At 43.6% G+C, this 26,977-nt stretch overlaps 1 protein-coding gene across 8 annotated transcripts in view; it reads left to right on the top strand.

The window, feature by feature from the left end:
- Window positions 1-26,977, top strand: part of MTUS2 (microtubule associated scaffold protein 2) — a 663,520-nt gene that overhangs the window by 454,364 nt on the left and 182,179 nt on the right. The gene's annotated exons all lie outside the window — the stretch shown is intronic.

The raw sequence follows: 26,977 nt of genomic DNA, 5'->3' as shown, positions 1-26,977 counted from the left end.
TGCTAGATGCATGCTAGCAAAATGAATCCCCCTGTCCTGCATGTCCATATTCATGAAGCAAGGGACTGGACTCCGCTGGGCAAAGATGCGATGAGTAAAAGGGCTTGTCCACAGACACTGCTGAGGCAGGCCTCCTCCCTTACCTCGCACAAGTGCATCTGTTCTCCTGCAGTGTGTCTGTGTGTCTTGTTCCTCATTTTCCATCTTCTGCACTATAGAAGGCACATGAACAGGAAGGTAGAATGGGGGTTGAGCCCTAAATCCACTGTAGACAGCTCACTGAATTGCTATTTATCCCTGCATATTTTTCTCTTATGAATATAATCATGTATCAACATATAGATGTACACACATGTGTGGGTTTTATGGGTTTATAAACATGAATTTGCATTATAAGAATTTCTAATCCAAAAATCTGAAACCTGAAATGTTCCAAAATCTGAAACATTTTCATGTTTAATTTGAGAGGCGGGAAGAGAGGCATGTGGACAGATGGAATTCCCATCCACTGGTTTGCCCCCCCCCCCCCCCCCGCCAAATACCTGTAACAGCCTTGGCTGGATCAAACTGAAACTAGGGGCCAGGAGCCCAATCCATCTCCCATGTGGGTGGCAGGGACACAACTTCAATCACCTGATGTCTCCCAGGCTGATTGTAATGGCAGAAAGCTGAAATCAGAAGCCAGAGCCACTGTTCAAACCCACATTCTCTAATACGGGATTCAGGCATCTTAACCAACATCTTAACTGCTTGGCCAAATGCCCACCCTGCTAAAATCTGACACTTTCTGAGTGTCACCAACATGAAACCACAATGGAAAACTTCACCCCTGACCTCATATGACAAGTTACAGTCAAAACAAAGATGTTAACAAAATTCATGTTTAGACTTCAGTCTCTTCCCCAAGATATCTCATTATATCAACTATTCTGAAATCTGAAGTTTGAAACATTTCTGACAAGGAGTACTCTTTCTACATACTGCTTTCTTTACTCAAATGACACCACAGAAATGCTTTCAAGTCAGGGGAATGGCCCGTTCTTTTCAGTGGTCTTCATGGTGTGGTATACCACGATTTATTCAGCTGTCCTCCCACCGATGGGTACTCACTCTGTACCTGGTGTCTGCCATGACAAATAATGCTGTAGTCAATAGCCTAGAATGGGTGACATCTCTCCATGGGATCGATTCCCAGGAGTGGGACTGAGTTGTTGGAAGTCTTGGTAGATAGCCCTACATTCCTTTTCCAAGCACTCCATGTTTCATGTTTCCACCCATATCCCAAGTGGGAATAACTGTTACTCTTTTCTTAAATTTTGGTCCACTTAGGAGTAAAGTGCTATCTCAGAGCTGTTTGAATTTGCATGTGGGTCTCTTGGGTAGTAGGACTTAAATTGGCATGCCTGGTTTCATCCTTCCTTCAGGGAAGGTGTGCTGTTCAGGGTAGTGTCCCTTTGAGCATTCCCATTGCCTGCTGCCATGACTGACACAGAGCAGGTACTTTGTACCTACTTGTTGATGAATGAATGAGTGTCATGTGTCATTTGAATCTTTCCATTTCAATGCATTAACAGGATGACCTCCGGTTTAATTAGCAAATAATTAGTCATGCCCATGGTAAGTCAAATCAACCCTCTAGACTCGCATTTCTCAAACCTTGGTGCTCCAGACCTTGTAAAAATCCAGATTCCTGTGTGCCTCATTCCCAGGATTTCGGATGCAGAAGTTTTGATTTGGAGCCTGAGAATTTGCATTTTTAGCAAATTTCCCAGGTTCTGCTGCTGCTTCTGCTTTATGAATCACTGTAACAGAAAAACAAGCTAGGAATTTGAACAGACACTTCCTAGAAAATGCAATGCAAATGGCCCTTCACCATATGAAAGGTCAACCTCATAATAAGAAATGCGTAAAGCAAAACTATAATGGACCACATTGTCACACCTATTAAACACAAGAACCCAGAATTTGACAACATGCTCCATTTGTGAAGCTACAAGGAAATGGTGCAGATCCTAGAGATTGTGGCAGTGTCTAACTCAGTTGTCCCACCCTTAGGACTGGCCACAACACAGTGCACAAAGTAGTAGCCAGACACTGAAACCTACTCAAATGCTCATTAATAGAGGATTGACTATGAATAGAGTCTCATGCACTCACAGGATGCATTGTGAATGAATGTTGCATGAAAGGGAAGTGTCTGTTTGTACTGCTAGCAAGTGGTTTCCAGGAGATATCATTAAGAAACGTGGAGAAAGGAGTGTAGGGTAGGCTGCCTTTTATCTAAGCAAGAGATAAATTTCATTATAGATGCAGTGTATTGAGAAAAAGCATTAGTAGAAGATATTAATATTTGTATTCTGTTTTTGAAGATTTATTTATCCATTTGAAAGAGCAACAGAAGGAGACACAGAGAGAGAAAGAGAGAGAGAGAGAGAGAGAGATCTTCTACATGCTGGTTTACTCCCCAGATGGCTGCAACAGCCATGTCTGGGCCAGACCAAAGCCAGGAACCTGGAATTCCATTCATATCTCCCACATGGGAACATCTTCTGCTGCATTCTGCATGGGAAGCGGAGTAGCTAGAACTCAGACCAATGCTGTGATACAGGAAGTCAGTGTCACAAGCAAGGGTTTAACCCGCACCACCACAGCGATGGCCCCTGGACTTTTTAACTTTTTTTAAATAATTACCTATCCTATAGGTGAAAAGAAGGATGGAATGTAAGTAGAGTCTATAGTGATAGACTGAATACAACATGTTTACTAGATTTGACTTTAAAGTCACATAAGTATTTTACAAAATTACATGTTACCATTAAATTTTACAACATGTAAAAAATCAAAAGTGAAAGTAATTATACAGTTGGGTGCTGGCATAACTAACCACAGAACAATGATTTCCAGTGACTTTAAAACCCAATAGTTAAGGGCAAACATTTTGCCTACTGCTTAAAATTCTGTCTGGGGCACCCACATCACATATGGAGTGCCTGGGCTCAGCTACCTATCCTACTGATAATGGAGACCCTAAGAGACAGCAGTGATGACTCAATTAATTCATATGGGAGACCTGGATTGAGGTTTTTGGCTACCAACTTCAGCTTGACCCAGCCCTGCCTGTTACAGGCATTTGGAGAGTGAACCAGCAAATATGAAAGCAATCTCTCTCTCTCTCTCTCTCTCTCTCTCTCTCAATAATTTTTTTAAGTAAGCCAATACTTTGATTGTACATCCCTGGTAGTATATAATCTAGATTCAGAAAGAATTGCAGCAAAAATATAAGACTGTTTTCAGTAATTTTGTTATTGGCAGTAGTGTTAATACTATAATTCTACATCTGCTGTTTTTCTGCATTTGTATCTTATGGGATAAATGGGGTATAGGTATTACGGGATAGGTATTAACTCATCTGAAATGTATTTTTGATTTCCAGCTGTGTCCCCTGGAACATCATAAACAGTGAGTGATGAACCAATAGTTCCCGTTCCCAGACTGTGCTCTCTAAATATATTTCGCTTTGAAGGGAGACATGGATCCTGGGAGAAATGACTGGTACTGGGCATAGAACAGGAAATCTAGTCTCCCAGAACATCTCGCCATATCAGAAACTGAGACACACTCAAAGAGTACTGGAGTTATAGCAAAATTACTCAGGAATCAACGTGAATGAGCTGCTAAAAATTAAATTTTTAAAGAGAAAGTTTGAGTATCACTATGATTAGTAACCACTATGAATTAATCCTCATTAAAATATGTGCTTCCATAAAGGCGAACAAAACAAGACAAACAAACAGACATTAGACACTTTGAAAATGCTAGGAAATTACCTTGCTATTTTGAAAGTAGGTAAGCAAGAAAAAAGAAAATATTTGAATTCCTTCTCCATTCAGCCTATTTGCTTCCAAACAAACAATTTATAAAGGAGAAGTTTCTCTTTATAAAAATATCCTAACTAGGGGCTGGTGCTGTTGTGTAGCCAGTAAAGCCACCACCATCAGTGCGGGAATCCCATAAGGGTGCTGGTTCAACTCCTAGCTGCTCCAATTCCAACCCAGCTCTCTGCTATGGCCTGGGAAAGCAGGGAAAGATGGCCCAAGTGCTTGGGGGACTGCACCCACATGGGAGACCTGGAAGAAGCTCCTGGTTCCTGGCTTTGGATCTGCGCAGCTCCGGCTGTTGCAGCCATCTGGGGACTGAACCAGCCTCTGCCTCTCTGTAACTCTGCCTTTCAAATAAATTTTAAAAATATTTTTAAAATTGTGTATATCTTATCTAATAAATTAGATATGATTAAAATATTGTTTACAACCTTTAATGAATCAGGGATGAAATCAGTGATAATCAGTTGAGAGACACAGTCAGACATGAACTATATATGTATATATATATAAAAGATTTATTTGTTTATATGAAAGTCAGAGTTACAGAAGGAGAGGGAGAGACAAAGAGAAAAGATCTTCATCTTTTCTGGTTCACTTCCCAGATGGCCACCATGCCAAGGCTAGGCTAAGCTGAAGCCAGCAGCCAGGAGCTTTATCCAAGTCTCCCAATGGGCGGTAGGGGCCCAAACTCTTGGGCCATCTTACACTACTTTTCTAAGGCCATTAGCAGGGAACTGGATCAGAAGTAGAGCAGCTAGGACATGAACCAGCGCCCATACAGGTGGCAGCTTTACTTACTACACCACAATCCCGGCCCCATTATGAACTGTATTGATGGCAGTTCATACTTTTTTTTTTTTTTTTTTTTTAAGATTTTATTTCTTTACTTGAGAGGCAAAGCTACAGAGATATAGAGAGAAAGGACTTCCATCCTCTGGTTCACTCCCCAAATGGCAACTGCTGGAGCTGAGCCTATCTGAAGCCAAGAGCTTCTTCTGGGTCTCCCGTATGGGTATAGGGACCCAAGGACTTGGGCCATCTTCCCCTGCTTTCCCAGGTCATAGCAGAGAGCTAGATAAGAAGAGGAGCAGCCGGTTCATGAACCAGCACCTGTACGGGATGTCAGTGCCACAGGCAGAGTCTCAGCCTGTTACGCCACAGCGCCAGCCCCGGTTCATGCTTTTTGTTACTTGTGACTTAGTCTTGGGGAAAAATGAATCTTGATACGGCCATTAGATTTTACTAATTTACTGGAAATGCAAAGGAATCCAGAGAAGCATATCAGAAACACCGTGGGGCTAGACTCGGCAAATCCAGACTCTGGAAACTGGAGGACCAGCGGATTCACTGAACATTAGCAGCAACAACAAAAACTGCAGAACACAAAAGGCAAACACCTCTTGTGGGGTGGGATGGGGCGTGGGGAGATGAAGTTGGAACCTGCAGGCTACTAATGACTCAGGGATATCAACAAATTGCAAATAGGGATCTAATTTTGGAATGTAACTCACATTCATCAAAATTTTTTTAAGTAAAATTGTTGAAATGTGGACATTGGGTATTTATGGAGAATTTAGTATTAAGTAATAGTGTGTTGAGTTTTATGATAGCATTTATGGTTATGCTTTTGAAGAATCATTTTAGAGATTCACGTAAATAGGGACACTTCAAAAAGTTCATGGAAAATTGAATTAAATGATGTTTATTTTGAAACAAAAAGTTTTGGAGTCCATGCACAGTTTTTCCATGATACACATTTTCTGTGAGCTTTTTGAAGACTCCTCATCTGAGTGGTATGTTCCCTGGGACTTAATTCAGAGTAACCCAGGATGGTGGTAAGTATAGTTGGTGTTGGGTAGCGCCATGGCTCACTTGGTTAATCCTCTGCCTGCGGCGCCGGCTATGAGTGCCAGGTTCTAGTCCCGGTTGCTCCTCTTCCAGTCCAGTTCTCTGCTGTGGCCCAGAAGGGCAGTGGAGGATGGCTCAAGTGTTTGGGCTCCTGCACCCTCACAGGAGACCAGGAAGAAGCACCTGGCTCCTGGCTTTGGATCGGCGTAGCTCCGGCCGTAGCAGCCATTTGGGGAGTGAAACAACGGAAGGAAGACCTTTTTCTCTGTCTCTCTCTCACTGTCTATAACTCTGTCAAATAAAAAAAATTAAAAAAAAAATCTTCTTAAAAAAAAAGCGCCTGGTGAAACGTGCAGAGATTGGCTGTGTCTGTGGAGATACTTACAGGGAAATAAGGTATGTCAGGTTCAGTGAAGAAGAGGGGACAAGGGAGGCAGTATTTAAAACCACACAAATGCATTTTCCCAGTGTTTTGGCTACCTAGGGGACTTCAAAAGCCATGTCATCTTGATAACAATTCTCATCCACCTTGTATTACTTTGTAAAATACTTTAACACACTGAATCTAACTTGAATCTCACAAAAACCCTATGAGGTAGTTAGGGAAATGATTGTTTTGCACGTGGGGAAACTGAGGCTCAAAAGAGTTGAAATGAATTATTCAAGGTCATGGAATGGCAGGCGGGGGCAAACGTGGGTTGTGTAGGTCTCCAGTGCTTTCTCTATTATCATGCTGTAAATACCCCCGGGGACTGTCAGATTCCACTGGTGGGCTGCAGTATGTGTGTTTGTTCCCAGTAGATTTCCTGTGTGTGAGCTGGGATGGTGGTTAACAGGCAAGGCCCTCCTGAAGGTTACCTGGTCGGGAACTGGGAGTTGCGCTGACCTCTGTGATCTTTCCCTAGTCCTTGTTCCTGCTTCAGCACACCCCGCGTGTGACCTTCAGGTTTTCAATAAAACTGCAGATAATGCCTTTTGGGAAAGAAGTGTTGGCCTTTCCCTAAAAACTGGAATCATTTTGTGTGTGAAAACATTCATCCAGTCCTCCCTCACTGAACACACGTGTGTTAATTTTCTCCAAAAGCAAAAATTTAAGTCTACCTGCTCACTCCTTCTTGTGTATTTATTGGTTTTTATTTGGAAGACAGAGTGATAGAGGCAGGGAGGAGGGAAGATCTTACATCCTCTGAGTCACTCCCCCTAATGCCCACAACAGCCAGGGCTGTACCATGTGGAAGCCAGGATCCAGGAACTCAATTCAGATCTCCACAGGGCAGGAGCCCTAGTACTTGAGCCATTATCTGCTACCTCCTGGGATGCACATTAGCATGAAGCTGAATTGGAATTGGAATCAAAGGCATGAATTAGCCCCAGGCACTCTGATATGAGATGCTGGCATCTTAAACAGTGTTAGAACCCACTGCCAAACAACATCCACCCCTTCTTATCTTCCTGATGAGCTGTCACTTTGTTGAAAACTCAAGTGAGCATTCTTTCAGGCTGTTCTACACGGAACTTACTCTGCTAACGTAAGTTTTGATGATGGCGATGGTTACTTCCTTTCCTCCTCCAGACCAAAGCACATTATATACTTGCTGAACCTGTACCGATTCAGTGACCAGCTTACTGAAAACTGTGCTGCAGGTTAGGATGTTCTGGAGATAGAAAAACGTGACTCCTGTCCCCAGAGGACTCATAGGCTGATGGTAGAGAAACACAAAGAAACCTCAATTAAAGCATGGATCAAAAACGCTTTGATGAGCTGATGTATATATGGCCTGGTTAGAAAAGACCACAGTTTCCTTCTCTTTGCATCTGTACTGCTGGGCTGACTTTGCATAGGCTAAAATAAAGTCCAATGTTTTGCCCGTCTTTTATAAAAAATATGTGTTTCCCTCTCTTTGTATAGCAAACTACTAACAGGATTTCTTTTTCAACCATATGTTGTAGAAGATTTTGGTATAGAGGCCCCGAGGTTTGTCAGAATTGCAGGACTAAAGCAGTCATTGAAGCATACAACACAGACTTGGTACTCTTTACAGAAGAGACCAAACAGCCTTTGCCAACAAAGCCAGGTGTGGAGCTCAGGACAGGGTGGCCAACATGCTCAGCTTGCTCCACTTCCCGTAAGGAAGCCTGGTATGCTCCAACCCCAGCCGCACCCATCCTAGCCATTGGCTGTGGAACAACTCTTTTCATTTGTCTCAATCAGTCAAATAATAATAATAAGAGGATCATAATATGTACTCCACAATATTGTTTTGGGGATTAATGCAAATGCAAAGACATGGAGCTTAGTAGGTACTGATGAGTGCTATTTAAATCGTAATCTGAGGGTGGTCTTTCCAGTCTCTTACAGGCAGGAGAAGAGGTTTTGTGAAAGTTCTCTGTCTTCTCCAAAATCAGTGTTTAGTTGTGTTTCCCCTTCACCCTACTCTGCCCTGACCATGAATCCTACTCACTTTCTCCCTCCCTGAACTTCCCCCCACCAAGACCCTCACTGTGGCACAGAGGGGAGCTGTTTGCCAAGAAGAGCCTACCTGGACCCCATGCCCTTTCAATGGAAGGGGCTGTGCTTTTCAAAGCTGGGAGGAGGAGAAAAGGATGAAAAACCCCTGAAACACTCTCTGTGCCTTTCTCTAAGTGACAATTTGCTGCCTTTTGTCCAAAGACAGCTGAGTTTCCAATGCCAAGTTTGCTTGCACTTGGGAGTTCCCTGCAAACCGGCACCAACACGGGGGCCTTTCTCTGTGAGTCCCTCTGGTAGAAACATCCATCGTGCTGCCTGGTTGGCTCTGCTGTGGCCTGAATGTACAAGTAGTTTTCAAAATGTCTGTGAAAAACACAGGTTATGGAAAAAATAGTGCATGGATTTCAAAAAAATTTTGCACAAAAACAAACTTTCCTATTAATTCCAGTTTTCCAAGAACTTTGAAATGTACCTCATATATGCACTCCACCACTGCCTACACACACACCCAAATTCCTACTGGAAACCTAACTGTTACCGGAGAATGGCAGGGTTCTTGTCTTCATGCAAGAAAGAATTCAGGCATGAGACAGAGTAGTGGAAAGTAAAAAGTAGCAAAGTTTATTAGGGTAGGGACATCTGCAAGAACGGATGGGCACCTCTCTAGACAGGACCTGAGAGAGAGTGCCCAGTTGCTTGGCTGGGCAGGGGGGAGCGAGGTTACATGGTTGAGTGGAGAGATTACACCTGGGCAGGCCAGGCGGGCGGCTCAGCAAAGAGGCAGAGGGCTGAGCGTGCAGTCCGGTTGAGGCTTTTAAGGAGATGGGTCTTTGTCTTCACACATCTCCTCCTGAAACAAAGGATTTTCTTTTTTCTTTTCTTTTTTTTTTTTTTTTTTTTTGACAGGCAGAGTGGACAGTGAGAGAGAGAGACAGAGAGAAAGGTCTTCCTTTTGCCGTTAGTTCACCCTCCAATGGCCGCCGCAGCCAGCACGCTGCGGCCGGCACACTGTGCTGATCCGAAGCCAGGAGCCAGGTGCCTCCCCTGGTCTCCCAGCACTTGGGCCATCCTCCACTGCACTCCCGGGCCACAGCAGAGAGCTGGCCTGGAAGAGGGGCAACCGGGACAGAATCCGGCACCCGGACCAGGACCAGAACTGGGTGTGCCGGCACCGCAAGGCAGAGGACTAGCCTAGTGAGCTGGCCGAAACAAAGGATTTTGTGGATGTAAATATTAAGAAGCTCCTATCTGAGTTTTCCCCTGAAGGTATCAGACAGGAGAAAGCCTAGCTGGCACCATCTTGGGTTCAGAGGAAGGGTGAACAGGACCCCTTGGAGAATCGGGATCCGGAGCAGGGTGTTTGAAATGCAGCTACTGGGCTGCATCTGGGAGATTGTGGAAGATTTGTCAAGGGCGGGGACCTCCACGTGGCAGGTTATCAGGTAGAAGGGGGCAGGTCAGGAAACGAGTACCGGGCTGCCCCTGAAGCATTATCGGGATGGCTTTGAGATGCAGCATATGCTGGACATAGACATCTTCTCTTTAGGCCTGTTACACACACATAAGCTCATATCTAACTTCCTACCTAACATAACCACCAGGGTATGGCCTTAAGAGGTGGGGCTTGGACAGGAAGTTAATGTCAGCAGTATCGGTGCCTTGTAAGAGGCCTGAGGGAGCTTGTTCACACCATTCCCCACAGAGGACACAGAGGGAGTCCCATCTGGAGGAACCAGCCCTCTGTGGACACTGAAGCTACCAATGCCTTGACTTTGAACTTCCCAGTCTGCAGAACTGTTGAGAAATAAATTCTGTTGTTTATAAATTACCCAGTCTTGGGCATTGTGTTCTAACAGCTCCAATGGGCTAGGACTGGCCTCAGTCCCTCCATACCTTCCTTGTCTCCTCTCCCTGGTTAGCACCTGTCTTTCCCTCAGATCTTGACTTAATTCCTCTTCAAGGATCTTCTGCCTCCATAGTGCTTCTCAAAGGTTCAGTGATCTAATGACTTCTGGGCTTGTCTGACATTTCTCTGCACCCCTATCCATGCTGTTCTGCCCAATGTAATCATCGCAAAACCCTTAGCACAATGTGCCTGGCACAGAGCAGGCCTTCAACAAACACTGGTTGAATGAAAGTCCCAGCTCCCCTGCTGATTTGGAGGCACTGCCACAGAGTGTTCAGAAAGGACTTGGAACTTGCTGCAGGTGATTGCCCAAGGAGGCACCAAGACAAACCCTAGGAAAGTAGGGGGCATGCCTTCTCCCATTTTGCTAGGACAGGCTCCTGCAAACACCCCAAGAACCCACCTGAGTTCTTGAATGGATTCTTGTGCACTCCTTGTAGAATGGCTGTGCAAGTCTACTTCTTGGGCACTACAGCAAATTACCACAACCCACAGGAGAGACACAGCTGGCAACTGCTCATAGCCAGTGAGCCCCTAAGTGCTAAGTTGCTGTATGTTGGCCCAGATCCACTTGGAAACTTCTTTCAGTGGTGCCCTAAGGCTCTGCACTTGATTTTCAAAAGATGTGGTTTTATACATGGTTCCATCATTGACTCAAAAAAAGAGGTACTCTAAATTCCTCATATAATAGTAAGAATTGACAATCCCCCAGTTTACTGGGCCAACAGCTCACCAGCACCTCCTGTGTAGACGGGGGCTGTGACCCCTCTGTGAGCAGGTGAGCCGGCTGTTACCCTCCCTGAGCCACTGAGCTGAGCTCCCTGCTGACCGTCTACCTCTGTCTTGCCAACTGCATGAGATGACTGAAGCTGTGAGGTTACAGGTCTAAGATACGAGGGTCCTCCAAAATATTTGTGGCAAAATGGAATTGAAAAATAGATAAATACGTTTTGATGGGGAAAACCTGTGAAATCCTTGCATTGTTTTTTCAGAATATGCATTTTTCATGAACTCTTGAAAACCCCTTACATGCATGAAGTTTGATTTTTGCACCAAAATAAACATTTGTAATTCCATTTTGCATGTACTTTTTGCAGCATCTGTATATGTTTCCTCCTTCTCCCCGTGTTGTTGGGAGGCCAAGAGCCATGAGAGAGAGGCCTTGCTTGTGTTCTGCAGCTCAGGTTAGGAGGCCACACACATTGCCCTCAAGACCCAGAGAAAATGGAACTGAGTTGTCAGCAGAGGACTTGAATTGGGAAAACAATGCAGAAAGCTAATTTTAAATGAATTTCCGACTTTTTTCTAAGTTTTATCTAACTCTAACATCTGAGGCCTCCAGCATTTAAAAATCATTGCTGCTAAAAGGTAAATTTTATTAGAGAATTTCAGCTTTGCATCTATTGGTTTTCATTTCTGATTTACATAAAATCCAGTTTCTAGACAAAAATCAGTTTTCACATTACCTTGTTCTGTCATCAAGCTAATTAAAAAGCAGAAAGAGAGCAAGTAATTGGATTCCTTGGGACTGAGCTGCATTTGGGTTATTTTAATTACCTAGATAACACAGATCTGATTGCCTTAGTCTTTGCTGGAAGAATTTCTACTGTGACTCTTTGCTTCCCTCCTTTGGCAATCCCAGGCTAATGATGGCTGGGCTCTCTGGTCTCAGGTTGTCTGCTGTGACTGTCACACACTGTTATAGGTGGATCTGTTGTGTACCAGCAACAGAACATGCTCTGGGAGCCCTTGGGTTTTTCCTGTAACCTAGATCTCCAATAGGAGTTTTCCATGAGCAATTTTTTTTTTCTGGTCCATTCATTGAACAAGTGTCTAAGTGCTTGCTTTAAGGCACAGGTGACTTGAATTCCAGGATAATTAGAACAGCCCTCAGCTTTGAGAGACTACAGTGAGGTAAATGGATTTGTAGGCTAATCACTACAATGAGAACAAGAAGCTTGCAATATTGTTATCTGGATTCCAATTAATTCCAGCAGACCAAGAATTCGCAGTAAGGAGGGTAAAGGAAAGAATGACCCAGTAAAGTTTAAATGAAACACAATAGATTTTATGGATGATTTATTTAATCATTTACTATTGATTATTTGTGCAGTGACTTTATAATTTTAGAAAAACCTAGGACAGTTTGTGGTAAAGAGCACAGAATAACACATATACAGGGATAAGAGTTCAGATAAGATACCAGTGTTGTAATGTAGTGATTAAGCCAACAACATCCCCAGCATCCAATATTGGAGCACTGGTTCAAGTCCCAGCTCCTCTACTTCCAATCCAGTTGCCTGCTAATGTTCCTTGGGGAGAAGCAGAGGATAGCGCAAGTTCTTGGGCCCCTGCCACCATATCAGGATGGAGTTCCTGGCTCCTGGCTTCAGCCTGGCCCAGCCCCAGCTGTTGCAGCCATTCGGAGAGTGAACCAGTAGGTGCATGATACCTCTTTGTCTCTTTCTGTCTCTTTTCTTCTTTTCTCTATCACTCTGGCTTTCCGAGAGAGAGAGAGAGAGAGAGAGAGAGAGAGAGAGAGAGAATTCAGTAGGGGCCAGCAGTTGGCCTATAGTTGAGATGCTGGTCAGGACTCCTGCGTTTCCTATGGGAGCGCCTGGGTTTGATACCTGACTTGTCATCTGATTCCAGCTGCCTGGTAACACAGACTGTGGGAGCCAGCCACCCACATGGGAGACCAGGATTGAGCTCCTGGTTCCTGGCTTCAGCACTGGCCCAGCCCTGGCCATACAAACATTTGGGAAGCAAAGCAAAAGATAAGAGCCTTAGCTCTCTCTTTCTCATTCTTTTACTTGTTCTCTGTTTCTCTACCTCTCAAATGATAAATTTAAAGAAAAAAAGAATCCAAGTGATAAAAACGAGAAAAGGGTGGCAAAACCAGGCTCAGAGCTGCCTAACTGCAATGGTAAAAAAAGAACCTGTTCAAGGTGGGGGTCAGGGAAGAGCCTCCTTGTTCATCAAAAGAGAAGAATTTATTTTCCAGCATATATTTTTGAGATCCTAATTCTATGAATTTTTAAAAATTACATTGAATAATAGACAATAACTTTGGGTGTGTGATTTAAAGTCATGCTTTTTGAACAATAATTAGAAAATAGTCTAAAATTTTTGAACAGGAAGAGCACTTCTAAGCATCACATGAAAGCTGCAAACACTTTTAAAGTGACAGACTTAACTGTGTAGGAATTTTAAGCTAGTTTCTACAATGAAAAATACCATGGACTTGAGGAAAAAATGATAAACTGATAGAAACTTCTCCAGCAAAGTGTCAGCAGGCAAAATTGGCCTAAAATTGATGAGAAAATCAATGAGAAATGAGTTTGAAAAATGGGGAAGAGGAATTCACACAGGAAAATTACAAAGTAGTGAATGACTAAGCGCACAAAAAGATTCGATTGTAAAATGAGAAACCACCTTTTTCACCTTGAGTTGGGAAAAAATTAAAAAGAGTTCCTACATCTGCTGTTGGTGAGAATATGCAAACATCCTCTTGTAGCAGTAGTGGGAAGGGAGATAAGTACAGTCTTTTGGAGAGCAGTTTGCAATGTCTGATTAAATGAAAGTGTGCATTATGTGTAATCCAGTATTTCCACCTCTGAGATTCTCATACAAAACTACTTGCTGAAGCAACAATGATACATGGTTATGTACAGGAACTCTTAATGCAATGTCTATGACACTGAAAAGGAGGAAACAATCTAAATATTAACCAATGTGAGAATATGCAAATAAGTTATGCATCCATTCAATAGGTGTTTAGGTGGTCATCACTAAGAATGAAATAGATCTGCATGAATTCTATTAGAAAAATAGCTATACTATACATTGTCAAAGGGGGAAAGCTGTGGAATATGACTCTGTTTCAGTAAAATCCAAAATCAAAATCTTTTTGATGTGTGCCCTTTTTGTAAACTGATAGAAAAGGGTGGAACTATCTAAACAATTAATAGCTGTTATCAGTGTTACGTCCAAATGGGGGAAAACTGATGAAGGAAAAGAACTTCCATCTTCAGTTGTGTTCTTTGGATATGGGCAGAATTTTTCCGAGCATGTTTCAATTTTTGCTATAAAATATATAAAGATAATTGAATCAAAATAAGGTAAAGAATTTGGGGAAAATGAAATAATAAACAGAATACTTCAAAATCTCATAGTTCACTAACAGCCACTAGCAGCATATACTAACATATTCCTTCCAGTCTTTCTTCTTATATGGGAATAGATATTTTCCATACTTTTTATATAGCTCTGTGTTCTGCTTTAAAAAATTACTTATTTATTTGAAAGGCAAAGTTATGGGGGGTGGGGCAGAGAAACAGAGAGAGAAAGAGAAAGAGAGAGAGATCTTCCATCTATTGGTTCACTCCCCAAATGGCCATATTGGCTGGAGCTGGGCCAGGTTGAAGCCAGGAGCCAGGAGCTTCTTCTGGGGACTCCCCCATGGGTGCAGGGGTCCAAGCACTTGGGCTGTCTTCTACTGCTTTCCCAGAAACATTAGCAGGGAGCAGAAGTGGAGCAGCTGAGGCTTGAACCAGCACCCATATGGGATGCTGGCATTGCAGATGGTGCCTTAACCCACTGTGCCACAACACCAATCACTCTGCGTTCTACTTTCACATTTAATATTATGTACTAAGGATTTTCCAATGTCATGATTAAAGGGTGAAAACATTATTTTAATGATGCTATAACTTCATATTTATTAACCACAATTTATAAACTGTTTATCTGTTCAGCATGTCACTGTCATGAGAAAACAAATTGTAATACATTTATTCTACAAAAACATTTTGCTTGGGGTTGTCAACACCCCCAACCAAGTATGGTGAGGATTTCCAGGGAGGCCTCCCAGGACTCAGAGGTGGTTATATTTATGGTTAAAACTTACTGAAGTGAAAGGATACAGAATACAGTCTGCAAAACGAAAAGGTTCTCCAGGCGAGGTTCAAATGAAATCAAACACGAGTTTCTATCAGCCTCCTCCCAGGGGAATAGCTCAAGCTGGACTTCCTTGCTCCGGCAGTGATAGGTTTCATGAGCACAGTTTGGCCATTGAGAGGAGTTCACCTGGGTCTGGTCATTCCCGTAGCAACTGTTCTTGCACAGACTACCTAGGCAGATGGATGCCATGTGGCTCAAGATCACGGGCCTGCAAAACACCAGGCTCAGTAGCAGCGTTCCCAGAGCTCAGCTCCCCAGAGCTGGCCTGTGGCCACTCATCAAACATTCCCTGTTAGGGAATGTACAGGATCCCGGCATCTCAGGCCTGCTCAGTTAGCCCTTTCCCACAAATAAGCTGTGGCCCAAGTTTCTCACATGTCCTTAGGATAGACTTCTGAAAGTGGAAATATTAAATCACACTGAGATGTGTTTTCAAAGTAACACAGAGGGCCCAACCTTGTGGCACAGGGGGTTAAGTTTCCGACTGCGACACCAGCATCCCATAGCAGAGTGCCAATTTGAGTCTCAGCTGCTCTGCTTCCAATCCAGCTCCCTGCTAATGTGCCTGGGAAGGCAGCAGCAGATGGCCCAAAGGCTTGGACCCCTGCCACCCAGGAAGGGGACCCTGATAGAGTTCCTGGCTCCAGGCTTCAGCCTGGCCCAGACCTGGCTGTGGCAGGCATTTGGGGAGTGAACCAGCAGATGGAAGATTCTCTCTCTCTCTCTCTCTCTCTCTCTGTGTGTGTGTGTGTGTGTGTGTGTATGTGTATCTCTCTGCCTTTCAAATAAATAACAAATAAATGTTTCAGCTGGAGACCATTATGTTTAGTGAAAAAAGCCAGACCCAAAATGACAAATATATATTTTGTCCAATTTGTAGTAGCTCATTTATAAAGGACAAGAAAAAAAAAACTGGATGTATAAGAGTGAATTGACAATTTGATCATTGCCCTTATCTATATCCCTGTGAAACAGTGGTCTTTCTACTTTTTATTTATTGAACACTGTATTTAGTTGAGCATTAAGCCTGTTATTATAAATTAAAAGTATGTTAGTGCAAAAATTAAAGGAAAGAGGAGGGAGGTATGGAGGGAAAGAGGAAAGTATCATTACATTCTTAGAATTGTATCCATGAAATACATGAAATCTGTTCTCTTTTTTAATAATAAAAAATTTAAATGAATAAAGCAGAAATACCTTAACTGTGACTAGTTGCTGTATCATAAATCAATTAAGTCAAGGATGGACTATTAAGTAATAGTTTGAAAGCTAAAGTAACACAGTCTAGGAGTGTGCCTCTTACAAACTCCAATCAAGAATGTGGAGAACTCATAGAAGCACCTTGCCAGTTGGCGCCGCGGCTCAACAGGCTAATCCTCTGCCTAGCGGCACCGGCACACCAGGTTCTAGTCCCGGTCGGGGCACCGGATTCTGTCCCGGTTGCCCCTCTTCCAGGCCAGCTCTCTGCTGTGGCCCAGGAGTGCAGTGGAGGATGGCCCAAGTGTTTGGGCCCTGCACCCCATGGGAGACCAGGATAAGCACCTGGCTCCTGGCTTCAGATCACCGCTGTGCGCCGGCCGCAGCGCGCTGGCCGCGGCGGCCATTGGAGGGTGAACCAACAGCAAAGGAAGACCTTTCGCGCGCTCTCTCTCTCTCTCTCTCATTGTCCACTCTGCCTGTCAAAAAAAAAAAAAAAAAAAAAAAAAGAAGAAGCACCTTGCCAGCATCTGCATCCAAGTATACTTTTAAAGTGACAGGTGTCTCTGTTCTATTAAAGGGGATACATGAGTCAACATTAGCTTAAGTATAATGTTCTGTGTTGATGTGTGAGTGTTTCACATACCAGGCATACAAAAAGCAAAATCATTTTATAAAAGTCTTGTTTCTTTTTTGTAAGATAAATGTATTGAGCACTTTTTTTTATATACCATGCACTATGATTAGGGATTTATGTTCTCTACCTCAGTTAATCATAGAAGAAACTGGGAGGTTGGAGAAATTAAGTAACTCCCCCAGAATCACACAGAACAGAAATCATCCCAGTTTTTTCTGGCTTTAAAATGTATAGACCTAACCTCTGTGCTGTGCTGCTGAAGTATTCTTACTCAGGTGACAGCAAACTGTTTTATTGACATGACCAGGATTTAAAAATACAGTGTGTGGGCAGGCATTTGGTACAACAGTTAAGATGCGAGGCCAGCACTGTGGCTCATTAAGTTAATCCTCCGCCTGTGGTGCCGGCATCCCATATGGGTGCCAGTTCTAGTCCTGGCTGCTCCTCTTCCAATCCAGCTCTCTGCTATGGCCTGGGAAGCAGTAGAAGACATCCTTGGGCCCCTGTATCCATGTGGGAGACCCAGAAGAAGCTCCTAGCTTTGGATTGGCCCAGCTCCAGCAGTTGTGGCCATTTGGGGAGTGAACGAGCGGATGGAAGACCTTTCTCTCTGTCTCTTCCTCTCTCTGTATGTAACTCTACCTCTCAAATAAATAAATAAAATCTTTAAAAAAAACGGTTAAGATGCCCCTTGAGATACCCACCTTTCATATTGAAGTGTCTCTGTTTGAGTGCCAGCTTCACTTCGGATTCACACTTCCTGCTAACGTGTGCCCAAGGAGGCAGCAGATGTTGGTGTATCTGGATCCTACCACTCATGATGGTAATCTGGATTGAGTTCTAAACTCTTGGCTTCAGCCTGGTCCAGTGCCAACTATTGTGGCCATTTGGAGAATGTACTTTCTCTCTCTCTCTCTCCATTTCTCTCAAATAGAAAAAAGTGAACTTCTTGTAGTTCACGGATACGAATCAGTGCACTTGATTTGAGAGGCTTTAAATTTGACATATGAAGAACTGAAAATCTTTTCCTGAACATGTTGAGAAAAAGAACCACTGAAAAACTAAAGCAGCCTCACCATTCCCAGGGAATATTTTTAGGCAGGAACCTGAGAAAGACACCAGCTGTTCATTTGCTGTGTAACTGTTGGCTATCCTTCTATACCTTTGTCTGAAAAGGTGTTTTGTCTTCTATGCAACATAATGTCAACATGACAGAATCAGAAAGCATATTAATCAATAAGCAATCTCTCTTCAGATCAATATTTTCAACTAAAAATATTTTCCTGTTTGCTATAATATTGCAAAACAGAAGAGTCAATGGGTAAAGCTTAACTATTCATGTAAAATGGTAGGAACCAATGCACTGGACAGGTTTTGTATTTGACCTATAAAGAACAGGAAATCGTCCATTATTTTGAGAAAAAGAATCAGTGAAAGGTTAAAGCTAAGCTTCTGGAAACCTTCCTTCCGCACAGCCACGAACTGGATAGTTACTCTTTCTGTTTGTATCTTAAGCACCCCACCCACAACACTTCCCATCATCATTTGATGTCCATAAGGCAGTGGTCATTAACTTGGGAGAGGGAGACAGCATGATAGGAGTGGGTTGTATTTATACCTCCAGACTTGTTCTGTGAAGTACATTAGCTCTTAGTCTGTGTCTGAAACCTTGTGAAGAAGGCCTGGACAGAACACAAGTATTAAAGGGTCTGGGAAACTGTGAGATAACTAGCAAGAACTGGATCTTTAAGATGTATTTGAAGTATTTGTTTTCATTTTATTTGAGAGAGAGAGAGAGAAATTCTTGCATCTGTTGGTTCACTCCTCAAATGGCCAAGGCTGAGCCAAGGCCAAAGCTGGGAGCTAGCAACTCAATTCCATTTTTCCATGTGAGTGGCAGGTGTTCAACTACTTGAGCCAGCAACACTGCCTTCCAGGGTTTGGATTGGCAGGAAGCTGGAATCAGGAGCTGGAGCTGGGACTTTAAGGGCATTTTATCCTCTTGGGCAAATGCCTGGCTCCCCAGAGACTCTGCTTATATAATAAAATTGTTTTTGTTCCCTTAAAAGTTTTCTTTTGTCTCCAATTTAAAATCTGTAAATTTGAGGTATTTCAATGTATATTACAATTTAAAAATATAATCAGCTTATCAATATCACCTGAATATGTTTATTGAGCACTTTTAAAAAAGGTTTATTTATTCGACAGGCAGAGCTACAGATAGAGAGGGAGACTCAGAGAGAGAGAGAGAGAGAGAGAGAGAGAGATCTTCAATCTGCTGGTTCACTCCCTAAATGGCCGCAATGGCCAGGGTTGGGGCAGGCTGAAGCTGGGAGCCAGGAGCTTCTTCAGGGTGTCCCGATGCATGGCAGGGGCCCAAGCACCTTGGCCATCCTTGCTGCTTTCCTAGACACATTAGCAGGGAGCTGGATAGGAAGTGGAGCAGCCAGAACTGGAACAGGCACCCATATAGATGCTGGCATTGCAGGTGGTGGCTCAGTCTGGTACACCACAGAGCTGGCCCCTTGAGCTCTTTCTTCAGTGTGTATCTGTGCCAGATTCAGATGCTCAGATTTCACCATGCCCTCCTGCAGTCTGCTCAAAATTCATCGTCCTTTTCCAGGCACATTTGTTTGATTTACACATAATGGCAATACATATGTATGGGGTATGAGGTGATGTTTTCATTCATGTATGCATTGTGCAGAAATCAAGTCAAGGTAACACCTGCCAACACCTTAAGTTTCCATCACTTCTATATAGTGAGTACATTCAAAATCCTCTCTTCTAGCTATTCTGGAGGTACATAATGCATTATTGTTGAGAAGAGCTACCCTGCCAGGCAGTGGAACACCAGCACTGATACCTCCTGTGACATTGTACCGTTGTCCTGCTTCTGCCTGCCCCACCTGCCACCACCTCTTCCCAGCCTCTGGGGACTATTCCACCCTCAACTCCTGTGAGATCTCACTTATTTGGACTCCACATGAAGTGAGATCATAGAGTGTTTGTCTTCCTGTGCCTGGCTTATTTCTGAAGCAAAGACATTGAGGAAGAACTTGGAAAAATAAAATATTTGGCTTTAGGAAAAACAAGCAAAAATGGGTCACTTGCCTGCTACTGTAGTCTTGGTTCTAAATGATTTGGAGATTGTTCTTACTATAATAATATATGGTATCTGTTCCTTTAACATAAGTAGCACTTAGAGGAGGTTATTGTTTCTATGGAAAAGGCATGATGCCTCTTGATGTAGAAGCCGTTGACTCAGGAGTGTTCAGAAACCACCCAGGAGCAAGACCAGAAGGAGGCAAGTTCAAAGCAATTAGGTTGCTCTGGGCTCTTCAGTGCAGATGGTGTTATTGCTTGGTGTTGACTGTGTTCCCCCTGAGGCTGAGTCTGAATTGCTATCACAGCTTCAACGTATTTGTCATTGTGAAGCCAACAGGGGGACCTGCAGTGGGTTTGGGGATAGAGGAAGTTGCAGGGAAGTCAAAGTGTTTATAAAGAATCTTTGCAGGAGAAATATGAAAGTAATATGCACAAGCCCCGTTCCTTCACATGAGGTCACAGAGATAGGAAAATAGGATGGGGGTGATGCATGCAGTGCCTGGTAAGAGGAAATGTCTACGTCATCATCCCAAGAGCTGCCATCCTAGATGATCCGCTTGCTGTTGTGTTTGGGATCGCAGCTTGTGAATCACAAGTCAAGTCTCAGACATCCAGGGAGTAAGGGCAGGTGAACATGTGGCTAGGCATCCATTCATTCAACAGAGACTTATTGAACACCTCCTTTGAGTTGACTACTGGGCCAGATACCTGGGGAGATCTTGATCCATAAGATGCATACTCTCCATGTCTCTGTTGATGTGATGTCACAGAAAACAGAAACAGAGAACCCATATTGGTATACTTTATTACAGTTATGTTGAGCACTATGAAGGGGAAATGAGTGTGCAATGGAAGCATGGGGTAGGGAGACCTAATGCAGGGTGCAGATCACATGGGCAGGGACCCAAAGGTTCCATGGAAATTGCCAGGCTATCACAGTGAGAACAGCCTTCCATCCGGGCTAATGCCACGAATTCATTCCCTCTTCGGGAAATCACAGGTTTCCCAAGCTTCCCTCCCCCTTATAATCTTACTAGGACTGCTGACAATCAGATACCTTGTTAAGTCTGAAAATGAAAGAATGAACCCCCTGCCCCCTTCCTCTTTCAAACCTTTTATGGAGGAACCTGCAAACTAGGATGTGGTCAAAAGACAAATAACATGAACAATATCACAATGAAAATTCACAGCTGCTTCATCAGTCTCAAACTTTACTGGTGAGTCCAGTAAGATTCACTGGAACAGTCTGGATTTTTCTTTCAAGGCACTTGAGTTTAAAACCTAGTAACTTCATCTTCTAATGCTGGATGAATGGCCCAGTGTACTGTTTAGCTGTTATAAATGATTTGCCACAGAGTGATCCAAGTGAGACAAAAGAAGCATCTCTCTCTCTCTTTCTCTCTCTATCTTTCTGCCATACTTTTCAAGTAATTTCATGGAAACAACAATAAGAATAATATGTGAGATGATTTGGAAAGCAAATGGAACACACCTGTACAGCCAGAGAAAAATCCTTACCTTGATATTAACCCACCTGCAGGCTGGAGTGAAACCTTTGTCTATGGAAGGTCCTCAGAAATAGGGCACAAAAATCCTACCTCTCATTGATGAGGTTCTACACGTAGTGTATCTCAAAGGTTACCTACCTGGTGTTTTGCCCACTGTGCTTGTCAGACTTGAAGAGCCGTGGGAGCTGGTCTAGCAGTAATAAATGCAAAATGGCCTTTTTGGAGCTGTGTTTTTCCATTGTGGTTTCTGACATTCGTATGTTTCAGAAATCTGCCTACTGTGCTATAGGAATGCATTGTTATGCAGATTACAACCATGAGCTAGCCCCATGATGAGCATGGAACTTTTAATTATGTGTCAATGTTTCAAAATTCCCCATTTCTTTTCATATGTGTGTATTCTACTGGCTGTGTTACGCTGGTGAAGCACAAAATGCCAGCAGTACCATTTTGAACTATTTGAAGACAGTAGTCTTCACAAAATGTAGTAGTGTAGTGTTGTGGGAAAACTAGTGAGGTGAGTCCTGGTGTGGAAGGGCCTGGATGCATCTGTAGGCGCCTGGCTCGGGCACACTACTCCCTCCGTGTCTTAAGCCCTTCTCCTTGCCTGTCCACACCCAGCATTGTTCAAACATCTGATGCTCTGTCCTAGACACTTGGCCAACTTGGTGACCACCATGCCATCATGAACGTGGTCTCTACAGTTAATTGCCTCCTATTACCTACCAGACTCTGCCCCAAGGTCTGTCCACGCACCCTCTATCTAAATATCAGGGGCAGGCCACGAATACTTCTTTTCTTATGGAACCCAAGGCTTCCCCAGTGCTGTCAGTTCTGTGCAGCTGACCCAAGATTTGAGTTGAAGTCTGTCTTTTTCCAAAACAAGCTTCACTTTCTTGAAGATTTGTTTTATTTATTTGAAAGACAGCATTACAGAGAGAGGTAGAGACAGAGAGAGAGAGAGGTCTGCGATCTGCTGGTTCATTCCCAGATGGCTGCAACTGCCAGAGATACGCCGATCTGAAGCCAGGAGCCAGGAGCTTCCTCTAGGTTGCCCACGTGGGTGCAGGGGCCCAAGAACTTGGGCCATCTTGTACTGGTTTCCCAGACCATAGCAGAGAGCTGGATCGGAAGAGGAGCAGCTGAGACTAGAACCGGTGCCCGTATGGGATGCTGGCACTGCAGCCAGCGGCCTTACCTGCTACGCCACAGCATCAGCCATGCTTCTCTGACTTATAAACTAAATTCATTTACATATTGAAAGACTGATTAGATAGGGCACTAACTATAACAAGACTGCAGAACATGAAAATGTGGCTCCATAACATGTATCTCATGAGAAGATACTTAGAATAACCCTTCTAAGGGAAGCCATATTTATTTTGGTGAAGCACTTGGAGTGGACAAGATCCCAGATGAGCCTAAATGTAGTTAGAACTGTCTTTATGTCCAACAGAAACAGAGTCGGCCTGAAAACACCTGTTAGCTTGTTTCTGTGGCTTTTCTGTAGTCGCCTGGACACGAGACTGAGCATTGCAGGTCTGCACGAGAGACAGGACCCTGATGTGGCCTAGAAGTAGCTCTGACTATGGAACAGTCTACCCCTTAGGGAGGAGATGGGGAGTGAAGGAGTAGAATGTCTAATTATCCAGTGGTGGATTCGGGCACTGTGGTGTAGCAGGTAAAGCTACTGGCATCCCATATAGGCACTAGTAGTCCTGGCTGCTCCATTTCCAATCCAGCTTCCTGCTAACGGCCTGGGAAAAGCAGCAGAAGATGACTCAAATATATGGGCTCCTGCCACCCATATGGGAGACCTGGAAGAAGCTCCTGGCTCCTGGTTCCTGGTTCCTGGCTTTGGCATGGCCCAGCCCTGACCATTGAGGCCATTTGGAAAGTGAACCGTGGGGCCGGCACTGGGGTATAGCGGATAAAACTGCCGACTGCAGTCCTGGTGTGGATGAGTCCCAGCTGCTCCACTTCTGATCCAGCTCTCTGCTAAGGCCTGGGAAAGCAGTAGAAGATGGCCCAAGTCCTTGGGCCCCTGTACCCATGTGGGAGACCAGGAGGAAGCTCCAGGCTCCTAGCTTCAGATAGGTACAGCTCCGGCCGTTGTGGCCGATTGGAGAATGAACCAGCGGATGGAAGACGTTCCTCTCTCTCTGCCTCTCCTTTTTCTGTGTAACTTTGACTTTCAAATTAATAAATTAAAAAAAAAAAGTGACGCAGTAGACAGAAGATAAAAATCTCTCCCTCTGTGTGTGTATGTTTGTCTCTCTGTCTCTCCCTTTCTCTGTAACTCTGCCATTCACATAAATAAAACAAATCTTTTAAAAAATCATCCAATGCTTATAACTTAAAGTAATGTGCCAGCATCATGCTGAGCCTGTGAGATGGGATGATGGAACCAGTGGCGTGAAGCAAGCCAAACTGACGTGAAGCTTCCTTGAGGAGCAACTATGATAATAATAGCATTCATTGAGCACTGCCTCTATGCCCATCATCTCATTTCATCCTCACGTGTACACTGATGAGGTACAGGTGCTACTTTTAACCCTAGTTTAGAGGTTAGGAAACTGTGGACTAGAGAAATCAAGTAATTTGTCTCTGGTAACAAAAACTAAGCGATTGCAGGGCTGGATTCACGCCCAGGCATCGGACTGCAAAGCTCGCTGGCATCCAGCACCCTTTCCTGCGGGCCAGGATTAGGGCGTTCTGACAGTAACAGCCCGGTTCACACGGCTGCTGGGACCTGAAGCCAGTGTGCCTTTGACCAGCAAAAGAACAGAAACTCGGAAGACCTTCTTTCTAAAACTGCCTAGACTTTTCTGGATTTAAAAGAACAAGAGCAAAAAGCCACTTTGGGCACATTTCTGTTTCTGGGTGATTTTTTATCAAATGACTGGGACAACTTGACAAAACAAGCCACAGCAAAGTGTTGGTCTCTGTCGTGCAGAATTTGAATAGCAGAGGAGACAGGGAAGAAGTCAGGTGGAGATTCTTGCCACAGCTGCACCACTAGTAGCTGTGTGACCTCGGTTCAATTGCTTGGCTTCTCTGACCCTTGGAGCCCTTGCTAAAAAAAAGGGCAATAACTCCAATCTCCTTGAGTAATGATTGACTGTACTGGCCCGGTGCTTAAATCTACCTGCTCTATCTTAGTCTGTGCTGGCTGCTGTCACTGAACACCATAGACTGGAAGACTTCTCAACAAGATGTATTTCTTTGTCATGATACCGGAGACTGAGATGCTCAGGATTAAGACACCACAGTGTTTAGGTCCAGTGAGGGTCCATTGCTATCAATGGTACCTTCAAGTCGGAAGGGATGAGTGTGCGACCTTGGGCCTGGTATAGAAAGATGCCAATCCCTTTGTATGAGGGAAGTACCTTCGTAGCCTAATCACCTACTAGCTCCACCTCCCACACGTCTTAGTGCCACTGTGTTGGGGATTATTTTCAAGTTACAAAAAGAGGAAGAGCATACAAATATTCAAACCATGGCAGGTTCTCAACAAATATTTCTAATAAGTTAATGTTAATAAATGCTGTTTTATATGCTTGATTCCTGGAATTATGTGAAATACTTTTTTAAAAAAACTTTTATTTATTTATTTATTTAAAAGAGAAATAGAGGGGCCAGAGCTGTAGCGTAGTTGGTAAAGCCACTGCCTACAGGGCCAGCATCCTATATGGGTGCCGGTTTGAGACCCAGTTGCTCCACTTCTGATCCAGCTCTCTGCTATGGCCTGGGAAAGCAGTAGAAGATGGCCCAAGTCCTTGGGCCCCTGCACCCACATGGGAGACTCAGAAGAAGCTTCTGGCTCTTGGCTATGAATCAGCCCAGCTCCAACCATTGAGGCCATTTTGGAGAGTGAACCAGCAGATGGAAGACCTCTCTCTCTGTCTCTCTTTCTCTCTGTAACTCTGCCTTTCAAATAAATAAATAAATCTTTTAAAAAAGAGAGAGAAATAGAAAAAGAATAAAAAGACAAAAAGAGATCTCCCATCTGTTAGTTCACTCCCCCAAATGCCTTCAATGGCTGAGGCTGGGCCAGGGTGAAAGCCAGCAACCCAGAACTCAATGTAGGTCTCCCATGTTGGTGGCAGGGACCCAACTATTTGAGTCATCATCTGCTGCCTTCTAGGGTGTGCATTAGCAGGAGTATACTCATGATTGCTAAAAACTGCAAGTTTGGAAGCATCCAGACTTTCACCAGTGGTAGAATAAATGAAACCATAGTGATATATGGACACAATTGATCATTGCTTGCTAATGAGAACGAACTAAGGCTACTTGCTGCAATCCAGATGAAAATTACAAACGCAACGTTTGATGAAAATTTCAAGACCACAGAATCCATGAGGCATGAGAACATCGATGGAAAATTTATAAGAAGACATAATAGCATTGCTTAAGGATACTTGTGAAATAGTAAAAGCACAGAGAAAAGCAAGAAATGATGGCTGAAAAAAATGTCTTCACCCTGGCTTTCTCATGCAGGAGAGGAAGGGAGACCTGGAATACTTTTGCTTCCAGCAGTGTCTAATGTTCCAGCTTTTCACCTGTCATGGGTGTTTGCTTTATAGTTACTTGATACACTGTACCAGTAAGGTTTAAGTGTTATGTTTCACAATGAAAGCTGTTAAAACTATACTACAGTATTTTATTAAGAAATTACATGGGGGCTAGCACTGTGGCATAGCCAGTAAAGCTGCCACCTGCAGTGTCGGAATCCCATATGGGCAGCGGTTTGAGTCTTGGCTGCTCCACTTCCAATCTAGCTCTCTGCTAATGGGCCTGGGAAAGCATTGGAGGATGACCCAAGCAGTTGGGCCTCCGCACCCAAGTGGGAGACCTGGGAGAAGCTCCTGGCTCCTGGTTTTGGATCAGCCCAGCTCCAGCAGTTGCAGCCATTTAAGGAGTGAAGCAGCAGATAGAAAACCTCTCTCTCTCTCTCTCTCTCCCCCTCCCTCCCCCTTTCCCTCTCTCTCCCTCTGACTTTCTATAATGCTGTCTTTCAAATAAATAAATATATCTTTAAAAAAAAGAAAAAAAAGAATAGTTCATAAAATAAAAGGATGATGGAACCTTTGGAGCAAGGCCATAGAACACTGACACAAGGACACTTATTTAAATACATGTAAACCATGTTGAGTTTTTTAAAATTATGTTTAATATTCTATTATTGATATGGGGAAAATATTTACTCAGACAAGCACAATTCTATCGTGTTCTTGAATTAATATAAAAGCAAATTACTGAGTGGAATGACATAACTAATCCAGAACATTTCTTTCATTTCGGTTTCTATGATTTCAGTAGCTAAACTGCCACAGTGAATGAAATCCAAATACCTACTTATGTAGTTTCACAAAGATAAAGTATTTTCCCACCACTACTGATTCACATGTTCTCAGTGCCTCATAGATCACAGAGCATATCTCATAGAATGTCCCG

This window comes from Oryctolagus cuniculus, chromosome 9 (assembly GCF_051225735.1).
Source record: "Oryctolagus cuniculus isolate XC-2025 breed Fujian yellow rabbit chromosome 9, ASM5122573v1, whole genome shotgun sequence".
NCBI lineage: Eukaryota > Metazoa > Chordata > Mammalia > Lagomorpha > Leporidae > Oryctolagus > Oryctolagus cuniculus.
This window is presented reverse-complemented; position numbering and strand designations above follow the sequence as displayed.